This window comes from Pholcus phalangioides, unplaced genomic scaffold (assembly GCF_987345545.1).
Source record: "Pholcus phalangioides strain wild (caught in Gottingen) unplaced genomic scaffold, Ppha-v1.0 ptg000005l_1, whole genome shotgun sequence".
NCBI classification, from domain to species: Eukaryota; Metazoa; Arthropoda; class Arachnida; order Araneae; family Pholcidae; genus Pholcus; species Pholcus phalangioides.
This window is the reverse complement of record NW_028301598.1, coordinates 2,421,265-2,438,132: the sequence shown is the minus strand read 5'-3', so window position 1 is coordinate 2,438,132 and position 16,868 is coordinate 2,421,265. Positions and strand designations below refer to the sequence as shown.

General features: G+C 41.1%; 1 pseudogene across 1 annotated transcript; it reads right to left on the bottom strand.

Annotated features, from left to right (window-relative positions):
• Nucleotides 1-2,546: 2,546 nt before the first annotated feature.
• On the bottom strand, nt 2,547-15,230 carry LOC149085711 (serine/threonine-protein phosphatase 4 regulatory subunit 3B pseudogene; annotated as a pseudogene). The gene has a single exon (XR_016192680.1). The product of XR_016192680.1 is annotated as a serine/threonine-protein phosphatase 4 regulatory subunit 3B pseudogene (transcript).
• Between the last annotated feature and the right edge of the window lie 1,638 nt (nt 15,231-16,868).

Sequence of the window (16,868 nt, the reverse complement as noted above, 5' to 3'; positions counted from 1 at the left end):
TTTGGTTAGTGCCTTTGTAGTGGTCTAGTGGTCATAGTGATGAACTCGCATTGCGAGGACCTAGCTTTGAACCCCACAGTTGTCGAAGAGGTGGTTGGCTGAAGTTGCTTTCTGTGATTCCCAACTTTGAGGCACAAATGTTAGCCGATCTCCTTGTTAAAAAGTCTCACTACAGAAAGGAACAAGCCAACAACGGTATACTATTCAATCATTACGTTTCATGCATGGTTAGAAAAATTGAGGGCAGATGGCAGCATTACACATAACAAACATTACACAGAAACAAACTCCACGGAAGGTTCACTACACACGCACACACACATTCCAACACGTACCAATTCGTTAGAAGTTCTGCAGAGGAATATGGATGAGGTGCATGTCTGGTTTAGCAGTAGACATACACACACAGTGTTAGAGTTTGAAACGCAACACATTTCAGGAAATTTAAGAAGTGAATGTGGTCAAGAAATTAGTAGAATGAAGAGAGGGCTACAAAATTTGTTTGGCCCACAGGGAGTAAAACCATAGATCTGTCTCTACCTAGAGAGTAAGTGACCTAGACAGTCTGCAAGCACATGAGCGAACAAGAGTGATTTAAAGAGTAAGGGGCCAAGTCAGTGACAGACCAAACAGTGTGCAAGCATGTGAATAAAAAAGAAAGACCTAGAACATGTGCAAGTAGGTGAATGACCAAAAGAGTGGCCTAGAGAGCAGGAGACCAGGTTAATGAAGAAACGAAAATAATGTGCTAGCATGCAAATGACCAAAAGTGGCAGAGAGAGCAAAAAGACTAGGTCAGTGAGTGTCGAAAATAGTGTGCTAGAATGTGAGAGCCCAAAATAGTGTGCTAGAATGTGAGAGCCCAAAAAATTGACCTAAAGCCAGGGGTGTGTGCAGGATCGACCTTCTGAGGCACAAAAATTTCCCTCTCAAGAAATTTTGAGTTATCATTCTTTAGAAAGCATTTAAATTAACCGAAATTGGTTAATATAGCATATGCAGGGAATTTTCTTTCTATATTTAAATTTTTTAACCGAAATATGTAAAAAAATTGACTTTTGTCGACTTGGGGGGGGGGGTGGCACAGCCCCCTCCCCACATATGTCTCTGCCTAGAGCATGTGCAATTATGTGGATGATCAAAAGAATGACATAGAGAGCAAAGAAACTAGATCAGTGAGTGACCAAAACAATGGGCACACACATGAGTGATCTAGAGAGTTTGCGAGCATGTGAATGACAAAAAAATTACTTAGAGCAGTGTTTCTCAACTGCCAGGCCCCGACATAAGCGAAACCGGGCCACGAGTGATTCATAGCTTCATTTTTTTCCTATTTGTTGCTCATTAGTCATGTGGATAACCAGGCCTTCTACTGGCAAAAAAGAAATCCACCAGGCTAATTTCTTCCAAAGGTTAAGAACCACTGACCTCTCTAGAACATGTGCAAGCATGTGAATGACCAAAAGAGAATGTAAAGAGCGAAAGAAAACTAGGTCAGTGAGTGGGAATAAAGTGAACTAGAGCAATGTCCAAGTATGTGAGTGTCCAAAAAAGTGACCTAGAGCATATGTAAGCATGTGAATGGCCAAGAGTATCATAAAGAGGGAAAGAACTAGGTCAGTGAGTGACAAAAACAGTGTGCAAGCATGTGAATGCCAAAAAAATTACCTAGAGTTTGCGAGCACGTGAATGACCAAAAAGTGACCTAGAGAGTTTGCGAACGCATGTGAATGACCAAAAAGTGATATAAAGCATGTGCAAACATGCGAGTGACCAAAAAGAGTATTTAAAGAGCAAGAGACCATGTTGGTTAGCAACCAAAACAGTGTGCAAGCATGTGAATGACCAAAAGGAAGACCAATAATGTGTGAGCATGGGAGCTACTAGAAGAATGAGCTAAAGATCAGGTCAGTGAACAACCACCGTTTTTGGTTACTCACTGACCTGGTCTCTCGCTCATTCTTCTAGTCGCTCCCATGCCTAGAATGTGTGAACTACCATTTGCAAGCATGTGAATGACCAAGTGATTTAGAGAACAAAGGGAGGGACCAGGTCAGTGAGTAACCAGAAGAGTAACCAAGCATGTGAGTAGCCAAAAGAGCGATGTGAAGACAGAGGCATATTTACAGAGGAGGGATGGGGGTAAGGAGCGTGCTGGGGGTTGGGCTGTAACCCAAAGTGGCAAATTTGAGAAATGAGTGGTCAAGAAAATTAGGCTAGAATTAGAGTTGGTCCACAGGTGCCAAACATACTTGACAGAAAAATCATTGTCACAAAAATTTCTGAACAGGAGGCATAACAATTTGAGTTCTCTCTGGCAAGTTTTGAGAATAAAATACCTTCAACATATCGAGTCATCCCTGCATCTCATGTTAATTTTCACTAATATGAACGTTAGTGAAAATGGAAAGGTGACGAGAATCCATTAATAATTGTCTCGGGCCACAACATTCTCGCTTACTGCATCTCTGCCGTTCAATTGGTGAGGCATAATCATTAGGTGTTGATGTTGAATTGGTACAATTTCACGAACACAGGCAACTACCTCAGAAATAAATGGTTTAATGAGAGAGAAATCGAGAAACAAAGTGTCAGTTACATGATTATATTAACAAGTTTTTGCTATACATATTGCCAAAAAATATCTCATATTCATACAATGCTGTTACTTTTTTTCTTCACCGTCAAAAAAAAAACAACAACAACAAAAACATTGATTCGACACCTTCATGAATGCATAAAGTAAGGTTTGGCAAATAAATAAATCGTACATCGAAGTAAAAAAAAACTATACAAATGCATAATAAACAGTGAACAGCGTTTAGAAGGTGATGATTAATTATTATACACAGTAAGCAAAAAAAAGTTATTCGATCGTCACAGAAAAAAAAGTTATAAGTACTGTTAGTCCTCGAAGTAATCCCTCAAGGGCCTCCAGCTGCTTAATATCCTGGTAGTAAAAAACAAAGGTGTTGGACGTAAAAGAAGTCAACGTCTGCCTGCTATAAGTATGCTCCATTTGTGAGGGATTTTCCCATGAAGGCAGTTGTCCAGGGAACAGAAGCAGTGGTAGTTCGTTGGTGCAGGCATGTCCTCCATCCCCATTTTTTTAATGATTTTTAGCATTTTTTATTTTTTACACTATAAATTAAATATAGAGGAGGTCTAAGGAGCCCTGCTGCAGAATATGGGGACAGGGTATGAACACAGGGTCCAAGGAGTACGGTGGATAACACACTCTTACCTTGCTAAGTCAATGCATGACATCCCTGGCTACAACAACATGGGCCCCGTCATGACAGGAGCCCAGGGCCTCATAATTGCTAAGTGCCCCTCCTATGTAAAAATTAAGCCGACTCTTGGGCAGAGCCATGCCCACCCCCCAAGGATGTGGATGATGGCTCTACCCAAGGTTCTGAGACAATTCCTGTCTTTTTGTTTTTTTTAAACCATAAACCCGCTATAGTGGGGCCTGCCAAAGATCCCAGCCTAGGGGGTCTTGCTGCCGGATTTCGAGTGCCATGGGCAGATCCACTGAGGTCCCCTACAAGTCTAACACAATTGATGCCAAATGCTATGCAAGGTGATCAGAGCCTGCAAAGCAGAATGTGCCAAAATCTGCGGCGTACGTCGCAGAACAATTTGGAAGAATTTTAAGAAAAAGTGCAAAAACACACTATTACATGCATGGGGAGTTTTACCGCAGAACATTTCCAGTCAGCTGAGGGCTTGTCGCAGAAAATTGCTAAACATTCTGCTTTGGGGATCAGAGCCCTCAAATTCACCAAGAGGACCTTGAACAGAACATGGATTCAGAAGGATACGATCGCCACCTGTTAAGACACCAAAAATAATTATTTTGTCTCATAAAAAGCAGGACATATGGTACCATTAAGATCTTCCATCTAAGTCGTCCTACTAACGCACGGACCATCCCAAAGCAAGCTCATGAGTGACAGCCCTTCACTTGCTGTGAATATTCAGTACAGCCTAGCAATTAACCTAGTGCTTCTCAAAATGCACATCATGGCTCCTAGAAGGTGTTCGCCAACCTCTTTCAGGGGTGTCACGATAAACTGTTGATATTGATGTGTGCCTATCCAGTGCTATGAAGTGTGTGGTTCTTTCTGATATTATTCTAAAGGGACCTGAGAGGGAAAAAGAACAATAACTGAGGGATCCTCAGGTGGCAAACTTTGACATGTTCAACAACTAATGTCACAAAACAGTAAGTCAATCTGACTCACTCTCTCTGTGACTTGGAGACATTTTTTGTAAGTTTTTGGCTGGCTATTTTTGCTTCAAACAGACGTTTCAACTGCTGCAAGTACAGGTTAACTGTCACTGTGTAGCCCACACACCCGTTGGTAGCAGCTCCCAGAATTACAACTAGGGAAGAGCAGAACGTGGTCTGATGGGTACTAGACAAAAACGGTGCCAAGTTTACTCTTCATTAATTTGAAATCGTGTGGCGAGGGGTGGGGGTGCTAAAATCTACACTTATCCCAGGGACAACAAAATCAGTTTTTTGTTTCCAGTTTCCAAACTGTGATTGGCTTTTAACAGACAATATCATTGCCTGGACAACCACCCTTATGGAAAATCCTTCGCAAAACGAGATAGGTGCTCATCGTCTTCTTTGCATCAAAAACTTCCAATTTTTACCAACAGGGTATCGTGCAGCTGTAAGCACATACATTGGCAAAAGGGAGCTGGATACTGTTGGCAGAGAATACTTTTAGGACTAACAGTATGTGACATTCACTGTACAACCTTTTTGCTTCTGACAAAAAAATGGCAATATCATTTTTCGGTCACCTCATCAATGTTGATACCATTTTTTTTGTATAGCGTACAATATATATATTTTTCAAAATAATATATCAATACATTTTTAATGCCTTGTCGAAAAAAAACATGGGATTATCGAGAATAAATGGCAGAAAAAAATCGAAACTGTTCAAACTTGCCGTTAATAAATAAATTTTATCAAAACCGTCGTCTAAACCAGAACTGTAATTACACAGGGAGCATAGCTAAGACACTCCACTGAGTTTCAGATGAAGGAAGATAAACAAACGGATGGGGGGAAGAACTAGAGTCAACGGCTCAGGTCTAAACTGTCATTAGTATGGAAAAAAAATGTTTTTCAACATTGAAAATTGTCACGATCTTGAAGATTTGGTCTCGATATGAAATCTGTGATAATGGTGTCAATTATGGACAAATATGTATCTCGCTGTTCATTGATTCAATTTTAAATTATATCTTGGATCAAATTTCCGCTTGACAAGAACCTATTTAATGTTCACATGATAGCATAATCATAACATATCAAGACTGCGGCTATCGCAACAACTACGATTCAGAGACTAGAGACAGTTTGGTCAAAATCTCTCACGCCGCTGGTGAGCTACAGCGTTCCAAGTACCCAAAATCTCTGGAAAAGGACTCGTAAAACTTCAATTCATCAATGATTACCCGTTAAGGACCCGCATTCCAGAGACCCAAAATGAGTAATAGAGCTATGTCACTGTCTCAGGACTGCCAAAAAACCTCAAAATCTCTCAATCGTAGTACGATCACAAGACCTCTGCTGAGCAGACAAAAATAGAAATATGCCGAAAAGGAACACTCACAGAATAGCAGTATCTTTTGTGACTCACAATCTGGCCTACAACATTTAAAAATTTGCAAATAACACACCAAGCAAAAATGAACCAGCCGAAGTTGTCTGCTTCCAAATTCAGAAGCAAGATGGCAGCACTATTTGAACACTAACAAGCATCCCTAAGAAACAAACTTCACATTAGGTTCACGAGCACATTTTAACATGTACTCTCATTCGTTAGAAATTCCATAGAAGAATATGGATGAAGTACATGTGTGGTTTGTAGTAGCATATCTCTCATTATCTGACAATAGCTTAACGATACATACATTGCCCATAGCTGCTATTTAGTAGTAAAATACAAGGTGTGACTGGTAAGTAGGGTGAATCACCCTTCCTTTCGAAAATGTGAACAGCCCAATACACTGCCACATGAGCATCATGTTCTTTCTTATGTTACCTAACAATCTGTGCTTGTTTTCCAAAATTTCTCATCAGGTGTTTGTTCATACGTTAGCCTGTAACATAAGAGTTGTTAGTACATAGCGTAATGGAGCATAGAATCAATATGAAATTCTATTTTGAATCAGGTAAAACTGCAGCAGATGTAATAATACTTGTTACCTGGTGCAAGGGTCCGGCATCGGGCCTCAAATTCATCATGATCTGTCACATGATCGATCATTATTGCTGTTGCATTGAATTATGTTTTGGATTAACAGCATAAATACTTTTTTTCCACTGGCGAAGGGTCACAGACTTCGCTAGGGAGAGAAACACATGATCTTTATCCTGATCATTTACAGATCACAACATTATTGGATGGACCTAGCCAGTTCACTCAGCATTGTTGGTTGTTGCCATTCTAAGATGTGAAAATTCATTACTTTTGTGTATTCAGTGTTCATGCAAATGTGTTTGAATGAGTGGTTTCATGGTTCAGTTACTCTAAAAATGTGTTTGAGATTGTTTGAAATGGGTTGTGAGTTTCGCTCTCATCGTAGCATAACACATTCTTTTAATCTTAATCTTTAGTTCCTTGTCACTAGCCTAGACACCGGCTTGGGGGGGGGGGGGTGTCTGGATGTTTCAGTAATTTAAATGTAAGTCCTTGCCTATAAGTCTCATGTAGAAATTCTGTTTGAATTCATCAATCTACAGTGATCAGTTGGCCAATGTAACTGTTAGTGTTCGTGGTAATTCCTCTGTCTAGATAAATGCCTAGATATACAGACTGATTATCTGTGGATGATGCTATGATCACAATTTTTACTCCAGATTCTTTATTGTATATATGTATATCGTTGTTTGTTATTTTCACATAAATTAATAAATTTCCGGATACACCCATCCCCCGGGAAAGCTTCGATATCTCTCTGAGATGGGAAGCAGGGTGTGTCCGGTCCTTCAATGTTCAATGTCTAGATAAATGGACAAAGTGATGGCCGAGGACCTGTGCTGGTAAATGATCCAGTGAATTACTGAATCCAGCAATCGTGGGACTTCCTTTCACCACTCAGTCGATTGTCTCATATGTCTCATATGGACTACCTACTGCACGATGAAAGCTATGAGCTATGATGTGTGTGGTCTTACTCCTGACTGCCTTTCTTGATCGCGACCACCCTTTACTTGGTGAAATCAATGATGGTCTTCGACCCGTCATCTTTGCTTACTGAAGTGTTCAGCACTATGTTATCCGATGAGTTGATGATCCATGGAAAAATTGAGTTCCACACAAGACAAGTGGCCTACAAGGCCAACTGACCAATGAAGATGTCGTGTGGACAAGAATGAATTAATCCAGATATAACTGAGATAATCAATTTAATTACTAGCCAATTTAAAAAAAAGTTCAAATCTAAATAAAATTCAAATGTTTTGAGCTTTAAATTTGAACAAACGACTTATGGTGAAAATTCGTATTTCATACTTTTTCATTTTTTTATCTGTCAATTGGGATACAAAAATAAAACCTGGGAATTGTACTGTATGATACACAGAAACCCCCACAAAATGCTGTGAAATGTGCACAGAAATGAAACTATCTCACAAGAAAGTATTTCAGTATTTCACATGCTTTTGTTAAGATTGTGAAAATGTCGAAGATGATCATGATTGCGAGAGATTTATGGTGATGAGCAGAAAGGCGCAAAAAAAAAAGAACAGTGTTCGGCAGTTACAGTTACGAGATCTGCATTTGTCCGTTATGACAGAAGAATTGAATCTTCTGTGTGAAATCATTAAAACCATTACGACTACTACTACTAAACCAGACATGCACCTTGCCCATATTCCTCTGCAGAACTTCTAACGAATTGGTACATGTTGGAATGTGTGTGCGTAGTGAACCTTTCATGAAGTTTATTTCTGTGTAATGCTTGTTATGCATAGTGCTGCCATCTGCCATCAATTTTTATAACTAGGCATGAAGTGTAATGATGGAATAGTATACCATCATAGGGAACCATTATGACTAGGAATTTGGGTAAACAAACTTTGTGTGAGGTCTGTCCCTCATCACCTAAACGACGAGCAAAAACAACAGTGGATGGGGTCGTGCAGAGACTTCATTGGTACGGCAGATAACAATTCCACATTTTTAGTTAATCGTTACTAGAGACGAAACTTCTCTGTATACATTTTGTGGGTTTACGTTGCTGTTTTACCCAATTTGAAATAGAATTTCGTATCGATTCCCTGCTCTATTATGCAATGTACTAACAACCCTTACGTTCAGCTACTGCATGAACAAACACCTGCAGAGAAATTTTGGAAAACAAGCACATATTGTTGGGCAACAAAGGAAAGAACATAATGCTCATGTGGAAGTGAATCAAATGGTTACATACATTTTTGAAAGGAGGGGTGATTCACCCTACTTACCAATTGTGTGCATTTGTATTTTACCCATCATGTATATTTTGTTTAATGCGGTCATAAAGTCATTTCCTCTCGTCTTTTGCTTGGAAATGATTCCAGAATTCATTATATCATGCACTCATGTCTGAGCGAATGGTTAAGTGAAATCACCAAATTGCTAGTAGTATCACTATTCTTTGAGTTTTCCGTCGGAAATTACAGAGAATAAAATTGTACAAGACATCAAAGATCTTTCGACTCAAATTCAGTTATAATACATTTAGTATAAAGTGTAAGAGCCAATGCCAATTTTTTTAGTAAAGTATTTGTCAAGCCTTCATTCTGATCATGATTGGCATGACTCACAGTCCTTAGCATTTTGTAAAAAATCTCACACTTTCGGTTTTACAGATTGAACATAGACAAAGCTGACAACATGACAACAACTCAGCTAAAAGGAGGGTGGCCAACCAAGAAATAACAGCACTGCATGGTTGCCTTACATATCGTCGCTGATTAGAGAAGAACATCTCAGCAACAATAGTGGACAGGACCAAAATTTGATGTGTATGTGGGGGTGGAGGGCAAACAAGGAATTACAGGGCTCCTGCAACAGGGGGTTTCAAGATCTTTGATTAATCAGTGAATATATAAGGTCGATACCCTGATTCAATGCTACCGATTGTCTCTCAGAATTCTGAGGTATAACGAGTTCGGCATTATATCAAATGATGATGATTGAACTAGCAAAATCTTTGAAAATGGGAGATAACTCAATTAAAAATTTCTGCCACTGAATTAAAAGGTGCTGCCAGAGGCTCATTTACAGGGGGGGGGGGGCCTTAGCAGGCTATATGTCAGGGCAGAAAGTTGGGGGGGGAATGACAAATTTGATGAATGAGTGGTCAAGAAAATTGGCAGAATGGGGAGAACAGCGGCAAAATTTCTATAGCACACAACAGAGGCGGATTTAACGACGGGCGCACCAGGTGTGTGCCCGGGGCCCCAAAAAACACAAACTTCACCTTTTTTTCTAATTTAAGGGGGCCCAATATTTTCTTTTGCACCCGGGGCCTCGGCCGACTTTAATTCGCCACTGGCACACAAAGGTAATCAAGATATAAATCAGCCTCTGCCTAGAAAGCAAGGGACTCTGAGTGAGAGACCCAGAGAGTTTGGAAGTAAGTGAGTGGTACTCTTCTATTTTACCAGGTATTTGCAACACCAAATTGGCACATTTCAGCTTGTATAAAAAAATTAATTTGTGGACATTACACTAAAGAAAATGTTTAACACTAAACAGAAGTCTTGCCTTAAATTAGAAGAAAATTTGCCAAAACTAAAAAGACGGCAAATCAAGTGGTATGGGGGGAGATAACGTAAGACCACCCCTGTGAGTGACCAAAAGAGTGACAAACCCAAAAAGTGACCTCAAGTACGCAAACATGTAAGTGACCAAAAAAGTCACTAAACCCAGGTTTTCGTAGGAGCAGATTTTTCTGCACCGCGTGAGCTGAATAAGACCATTTTGCATTGCCAGAAATGTGTAATTCTATCATGCTACATGTTTGGGTTTTCCTAGCGTGGCGCATCATCTGTTTCGTCATCTGCGTGTCCACATATTTTTGCCAGTTAAGGAGGGATAATATAAAATAATTTTATAACCGATAAAAGGGAGACAGAAAAAGTGACAGAGGTGAAGAGGAGATTGACAAACGCATGGCGAACAAGACATCTGACTCTTCCATGAGCAGTCGGCCAATCACACCCAATGTAAAGTGCTGGCGTGAGGCGTAGTGCATCCTGCAGGGCAGGCATCTTCAACCCATTGCTTCCTGAAGTGCTCAATGCTCATATTCGTTTTCATACTCATGAGCACTTGATCAACGTTCCAATTAAAACACCTCGTAAAAATTTCATTCAAGGACTGAAATCACCCTTATTTCGCGCATTCATATGTTAAACTTGCCATAAGGGTGCTCTTCTTTTCATAACGTACAGGCAGTGCTTGAGAATAGAAAAAGGTTGAAGACCTCTGCTGTAGGAAAACATACTGCTCTTCCTACTGGTGAGTGGGTGGCGTGTCACACTGGGTGATCCACATTACAGGCGACTCCAAAAACCTGCGTCTAAGGAAAACCAGGCTTTAAAAACAGAGTCTTATCTACAGGGCAGACTCTGCAAGGGCTTAACAAGCTTTGCTCAGGATAGCAAATTTAAGAAATGAGTGGTCAAGAAAGTTAGACTAAAATGAGAGAACTGCACAATTTTCATTGCTTACAGGTGGCAAAACCATAAATCCATCTCGTGGTGCTACAACAGAGTTCGACTGCATATTGTTCAAATTTTGAGGATACTGGGCAACCACTTGCCAATGTGGAAATCGGGTTTATATGCAGGGGCTTAGCCAGAAATTTCGTTCGGGGGGAGACCAAAGTGATAGAACAATAGATTTGGCCATCTTTTTTCCTTTTTTTTGGCCATTTTCTCACATTTCAGGGGGTGGGGGGGGGAACCAGACCCCCAAGTTCCTCCCACCTCGCTACGCTCTTGTTTATATGTTGATGTTAAAGAATATATATTCCTCTACTTTGGCCTCGGTAATGCAGGATGTCTCAGTGTTCAAGACATCGTCCTCTTCATTGCTGGTACAACATAGTGGCAACCGGTTTCATCAGTACATAATGGTTAATGACACCAGCTGTAGCAACCATGCACATCCAACTCGTAAAACTGAAAAAAAAATGGTTGCAACCAAAAAAAAGGGGATTGTGCACCCTTGCAGGGCCAGAACTAGGATGGCAAAAAGATAGCAACTGCCTCGGATGGTGACAAATTTTAAGAAAGAACAAAACATTAATTCATTGAATTTTGCAGTACGGGCACAGAAACTTGGCTTCCCCCCCCCCACACAAAAAATCCTAGTTATGACCCTGCATCCTTGGCTAAAATGTTCACTTCTATTCATCTGATGCATATGGTCCCTTACTATCAGGGACAGACGAATCGTCCTGAATAATTAATTTTTGCGACTTGTCCTAGGACATGCGGACCCAGCGCTGACATAAATTTAAAACAAAAATTTTGTCTTCGCAACCCTGATTTGGTGTGATTACACATAAAATTTAAAATTTTATGTGTAATCACACCAAATCAGAAAATTTCTAAATACCAATTTTTCAGTCGCAGTGAATCTGGTGCTTGGGATTTGGTCAAGCCCTGGTTACTACAATCATAAAAACAGCACTGTCATCTCTTGGCCACATGTTGTCAGCTTTACATGTTTGATAAAATTTGAGATACAGTTACAATAGTAAAACAAAATCACCGAAGAATGCCAAAACACTTGAAACATCACAATTCCCCCAAATGCATCGTTTAATTTAGGTTCTGTCAACAAAATCGGACATAAAAGACACCTTTTCACTTGTGGTCATAAAATCGAGGGCACAGTCCCATTTTGTCGATATAATGTCCTTTAACAGGAAAAAAAAAACAATGCAATATTACATACCAAAAAACAATGATGACAGTTCTTTACGGAACAGTTTCTTGAGCGGAAATTTCAGGGAAGGAAGCAAGGTCGAAACACATAAATTACTGTCGCAGATTGTACAAAAATCCATTATTCACAGTGGAATTACATCTTTTTTTCCCCTGCAGATTAATCTGATTAATCTATCTCGATAAAAAAAATCCATCTCTTCCTCCCGATTTCTCTATACATACAGTGCCACAATACTGCAGAAAATGCGATTAATGCATGGTAGAGATTTTTATCGTTCAGTAAAGTTCGTTCTCACAGCCTGTTCATTTATAGACACTGATACAAAAAAAACCAATACCGACGATGACAACAACACAGAGGAAGGAACTACAAGAGATGAGGGGCGGTCATGCAACGAAAGAAAAAAATCATAGATTAATGCGTTCATGGTTCGCTACAGACTCTATTTTTTTCCCATTTTACGAGTATAAAAACCAGGATGCGATCATCATCATCCCCCACTGTCCTCTGTCGCAGCATGTCCGAGAATGTATGTATATTATATGTATATATGCATGGTGTAAAATGCTATGAACCGAGCCGCGGGCACTTGGATGGAGGTACGCTGTCAGTGTTGTCTTCTTCCTCATCTGGATCTTCTTCGGAATCCTCGTCTGGATAATCGACTAACCCGCCCCGTCTGATGAGTTGCGACGATCTCACTTCCACTGCGGCTGACTGAGACGTGTTGTTCGGAGAACTGTTGCCGTTTTTCCGACTGTTCGTCGTCGTTGTCACAGGAGAAGGCGACCTGTTTGACGCGGTCTTGACGTTTTCTTTCTCCTCTGACTCATGAGTCCGTTTGCTGAGTATCTTGCTGTACTGCTCAATCTCTTCATCTATCTTCTTGACGCTCTCACTGCCACCACTGAGGGCCTCCTCAGCAGCTGACTCTTCCGATTTGTCCTCGTCGTCCTCTTCTTCAAACCATATCTCTTCGTCAACATCCAGCTGTCTCGCGTCACGCCGGAACCTGTTGCTCTTCATGATCTGCGAGACATTCTCAACACCTGCACAGTCTTTCATCCGATCTTTGTGCTGCTCGTATCTCAATTTCAACGCCCTGAACGTCTGGATGTAATCGACTTTGTTCAGGATCTTGCCGTGGCGCTCGACAACATGACTGTACAACGTCTTTATGTCCTCCAGTTTGATGAACTCAAACATCTCTAGTATGGCAGAGTCCAACAGGTTATACCTGCCGTTATTTCTCTTGAAGGCCTCGACGACCGGGGTGAAGAGGTTGCCATTGATTATATACCTGTTGTAGAACTCGTCCTTCAGCCCAATTATCTTCCTCATAAATCTCAGGGCGCAAAGAACGAGGAATGTGTGTTTCGACCGCATCAGAACAAGAATCCTGCGCAACAGATCTCTATTCAGTATGTAGTTCTTTATGTGGTAGGTGTGATGTTCAACGCAGAATGACAACAGCTCCAGGATCAAACCCAGAAGTTGTGCCGTTTGCCCATCTTCCTTGATGGGTTTCTCGTCAGTGGTGTTCGCCAGCAGTGGTGATACAACAGACTGCATGCAGTTCTTGTAGAAATAATTCAAGAAATCTGATTTGTTGACGGCGGCAAGCATGTTTCCGGGATCTAGCAACGACCTTATCACTCCCGAGAGCTGCACTGCGCTGCCCAGCTCTGGATCCGGATCGCAGAGCATCTGCTCAATGATGATATTTATTATCAACTGATCATTATTCTGCGAGTTGACCTGTTGCAGAGCGTAGTCGCGGACCATGGACGGACTGAAATCGACGATATACGATAGTATGTCGATCGACGCTGCCTTGATCGACGCGTCGTCTATCTCCAAGGTTATCTCAAGAGCCTGGAGGACTCCCAGACTCGACAACAGCTTGAAGAACGACTCCCGGCTCTGAGGTTGCAGGGTCTGCGAGAACATACAGAACTCTTTGAGAAACATGACGAGATCTTTCCTCTTCTCGTCGTCGGTTGATTCATCGACAAGCTGGGCAAACAACTCTGCGAGATACTTCTGATCATCCTGCAGCAGCGACACAATCTCCACCTTGTTGAAGAAGATAAAAGAACTGAGCGCAGAGAGCATGTTCTCTTCGAACACCGTGGGTGTCGGCAGGACCACGTCCTGGATATACTGCACCCGATACGTCTGCTGTATTTTGGCAACGAGTTCCGGATTAGTTATCGGGATGACTTCCTTAAACTTCGAACAATTCTTCAAGTACTCGCGGTGGCGCTTCTTAACCGGAGATGTCGGATCATACTCAAGGACACCAATAACGTCGAAAATGTTCTCCTCCGCAAACAATATCTCAAACAACGCATTCTTGTTTAACTTGAACATGTTCTTGAAGATCTCATACAACTGGTGGAGTTTCTCATAGATCTCAAAGTCCTCGCACATGTGGAAAACATCCAGAAGCTTCTTTATATAGTTCTCAGACTCTATCAGCAACGACAGCTTCTCTCGCCTTATTGGCGACGGTAGACAACTCGTTATGAGCTCGCTGACTTCCTCGAGCTTGTTCACTTCGCACAGAGGCAGCTCTATGGGCAGAGCGGTATCCGGCACGTCCTCGAACCTCTCATCCTCTGATTCCTCGACTATGTCTTGGGTGACATCCAGGGTAGGATCCCGGCCTTGAACCTGGCAGATCTTCTCCCATATCTCGTCGCATCCGGCTTTCTCCTGGAAGCTCAGCGCCAGGTCGAAATTCTCGGCCTCGGACCACACTATGAGGGTCTCTTGCTGTTTCTGGTAGGCAGTATCCGGTTGGATTTTCGACTCTAGGAGTATCGATCCGTCGGATTCGGCCCGCACGACCAGCGACATACCTTTGAGCCTGTCGATGTACGTCGAGGAGACGTGGCCCGTGCCACGATCGTCCCACTGCCGATCCGCGTTCAGAGCGTAGAGCTTGACGCGCCTTCGAGCATCTGCCATTATTGATACTCACTCAGTTCTCGGAAGAAACGGGTATCCACACACACACGCGCGTAATGATAATGATGATAAACAATTAATAACAATCAAGGGTTAGAGCTCAGCTGCCGTCACATCGTCGTCACGTCGAAACGATGGAATAACAACAACGAAATTCGACCATCACTAATAAAGTTGGTGTTGGATGCTTTATTATTATTATTATTATTATTATTACCACTATCGAAAGAGAGAGAGAGAGAGAAACAAAAAAATAAAATAAAGTAAAACAACGTATTTTGTAACTTGCTTGTTTATACAAGATTCCTCGGCAGAGCCCACGGTTCTCTTCCTGCTTGTTGTTTGAAAGGTTTGTGTTACGTGACGTCATGTAATATCTCTGGTGGATGGACTTCGGAATTGAATTCCTTTGCTGACCATATAATCCGTATCCGTCGGGATATTTTTTTCCAGCCAGGGGAGGTCATTCAGTCGAATCCCATTATAACGAAACTTCAAGAGACCGAAAAAATCACTTCGTTATAAACGAATCCCAGGTTGTATCATTATTCCTGTGTAAACTTATCTGGGGGATTAGAAAAGTTTTCGTTGAAACGAAATTTTTTTCGCTATAACGATATCCGTTAAAACGGGATTCGACTGTATTTCGTCAATATCGATGGGGGCGTGTTGTTCGGGTTTGATCCGTATCTTTGATCCGAAGTATCTTCTCTAAGGCTGGGATTACACTGTAAAAGTTTTATAAAAGTTCATTTATAAGACTCGAAAAATACAACCAATAAGATGATCGATTGCATTTGCTAGAATGTTACCAATGCTCTTATTGGTTGCATTTTCTAGGATGTAATCAATAATCTTATTGGTGGCATTTTATAAAAGTACTTTTATTAAACTTATATAGTGTAATTCCGGCCTAAGCCCGGTATTGCAATGTAAAAGTTTTATAAAGTTATTTTATAAAACTTGAAAAATGCAACCGATGAGCGTATCGGTGACATTCGAGCGGATGTAACCAATATAGGCTTATCGGTTGATTTTTTGCAAGTTTTATAAAATATATTTTATCAAACTTTTATAGTGTAGTACTGGCCTAAGACCGGGATTACACTGTAAAAGTTTGACGAAAATTCTTTTATAAAACTTGAAAAATGTAACCAATGAGCACATCTGTTACATTCGAGCGAACTTAACTGATTCGCCTATTGGTTGCATTTTTCAAGCTTTATAAACAAACTTTTATCAAATTTTTATAGTGTAATCCCGGCCTTAGAAGACAAGACTTTTGAAGACAAGGGGGGGGGGGGGAAGGGGGTTTGAGTGATGCTTACATCATCACCACCCTTTATAAAAATATTAAATATTCTTAACGGCGTCTTACTCAGTGTGTCAAAAATAAGAAAAACCTTTCCCTAATTTGTGGGCACTAAATGAACTAACATTTTTTCTATTGATAGAGCCACTTTGGTGATCTCTAAATGTTTCGCTTATCCTTCAAGTGATCTGGAAATGTGTCAGAGCCACTCAAAAGTGTTCTAGAACAGTGCCGCGCGTCACTGAAGTGATCCGTAAATATGCTGCGTATCACTTAAGTAATCCGGCAATGTGCCGCAGATGTAATCTGTGAATGTGCCGCAAGTACCTTGAGTGATGTAGAACTGCACTGTGTACAAGTACAAATACAACGCCACAACAGGCAAATTGCCCAACGATGTGGCTGACTTAAGAAGACAACGTGTGTGCTTAAGTGTTAACAACGCTTAAGTGTTCTAAAACTGTGCCACGTCACTTAAGAGATTTCTAAATGTGCCACAGACCGCTGAAATGCTCTGGAATGGTGCCCAGATCACTTAAAATCTGTAAACGTGCCGCTTTGTTCATTTTTACAGGTGGGGTACATTTGGCCCCCACAAGCGT